Source organism: Lactuca virosa, chromosome 8 (genome assembly GCF_052849685.1).
Source record: "Lactuca virosa cultivar CGN04683 chromosome 8, Lactuca_virosa_CGN04683_v6, whole genome shotgun sequence".
Lineage (NCBI taxonomy): Eukaryota > Viridiplantae > Streptophyta > Magnoliopsida > Asterales > Asteraceae > Lactuca > Lactuca virosa.
In genome coordinates, this window is record NC_136433.1 from 95,388,710 (window position 1) to 95,390,426 (window position 1,717).

General features: G+C 33.4%; 1 long non-coding RNA gene across 1 annotated transcript; it reads left to right on the plus strand.

Moving 5' to 3' along the window:
• Window positions 1-708: 708 nt before the first annotated feature.
• Window positions 709-1,200, plus strand: LOC145134723 (uncharacterized). The gene is made up of 2 exons (XR_013719295.1): window positions 709-881; window positions 976-1,200. It is a non-coding gene; the product is annotated as an uncharacterized LOC145134723 (long non-coding RNA).
• The last annotated feature ends 517 nt before the right edge of the window (window positions 1,201-1,717 follow it).

The window sequence follows — 1,717 nt, forward strand, 5'->3', positions numbered from 1 at the left end:
AAAATTAACCATAGGAGTAAATGAATCGAACCTAAATAGAAACCCTTTTGATTATTGCATTTAGTAGATTTTTACTTGCTTTTAGTTGTTAGTTAAGTGTTAGTTAAGTTTTAGTTAAGTTTCTAGTCTTGCAAAACTAGAGAAAACCCTTCCATTTTACTAAATTGTTTTAGATAATTCTAGTAGTTAGATTAATTTCCGTTCCCTGAGTTCGATACCCTACTTGCTAATTTATACCACCAATTGACAGGTCCACTGCCTTTTATGTATCAAATTCATAATTAAAAGTAGGATAAAACCAGTGCATTTTTATACACATCAAGAGGCATGTGGCCTTCTAGAGAGAAGGGTAAAGGTTCTGCGGAACAAGGGGGTACCTTTGGTAAAGGTACAGTGGGAGCACCAAAGGGGGTCCGAATGGACGTGAGAGCCAGAAGCGGAGATGCGAGAGCACTATCCGAGAATGTTCACCGTAGCAGACTTCGAGGACTGAATAATATTTATCCAAATTCTGTTGCATGAATTAGTTTATGTAAAATTTCTTTTTTTTTCCTATTACTGTTGCATGAATTAGTTTATGTAAAATTTCTTTTTCCAAATTCTTCAAACTGAATAATATTTATCATGTGTCCCTTAAACACAGGACATATCGAATGAACAAGGTATAGCATATAATGATCACTTGGAGGATAGACATTACGGTGTGAGGTGCGATGGATTATTCCTTGCTGCCTTGCCCTTTCTGTGTAAATTTTTTTCTTACCACTTGTCTTGTCTTGTGCAGTTCCATTCTCATAAAGCAACTGTTGGAACAAAGGCCTAATTTCTGTTTCGTACCTGAATTTCCCAAACTCAATTTGGTGAATCATATGACGGATGATGTATTTATATATTATTACTACTGTGAATAAATTTGAAGTTACATTGATATTGAACAAATCATGACAAGTGATTTTGAACACTCTTCCTTTGCAGTTAAGCAGCCCTACATCTGATGCATCATCCTCCACGAGCACATCCACATCATCTGATACATCATCCTCCACATCCACTACATCTGATTCATCATCCTCCACGAGCACATCCAGTAGCAGTTAAATAGTGATTTTGAGTAGCGGTAACTGGGTGATTTGGATCGGATAATATGGTTTGGATATTTGGATTGGTTTTGATTAAACCAAATTATTATTTTAGATTTAAGATCGATTTTGGTTAGTAAAATGAAAACAGAATAGTCTAAACAATGAATAACGGCTTCATATTTATTTATTTATCGTTTATTATTAGTAATACGTATCTTCAATCATTCATTGTTTATTATTAGCTATAGTAATACGTATCTTCAATCATTCATGGTATGTTTGGTCGAAAGTAGAATAAGCCAAGCAACCAGGGCCGGTCCATTCTTTTTTACTACCCAGGGCGAGACAAAATTTTTATGCCCTTGTATATGTACCGTACGATAGAGAAAAACATATATATAAAAAAATTATAAAAACAAAAATGCGGAAACTTTTATAACCAAACAGATAATACAAACAAAACCTACAAAAATCACTTCAAACGATGTTTTCGTGCTAAAAGCAAAAACATCTTCTATTTTAGAATGGTCAATATTTAAAAAAAAAGTCACTTTCAATACTTAAAATTGATAATTCATTCAATCTTTCTTTAGTTATCGTACTTCGGAGATATGATTTCAAAAGCTTCAATTTTG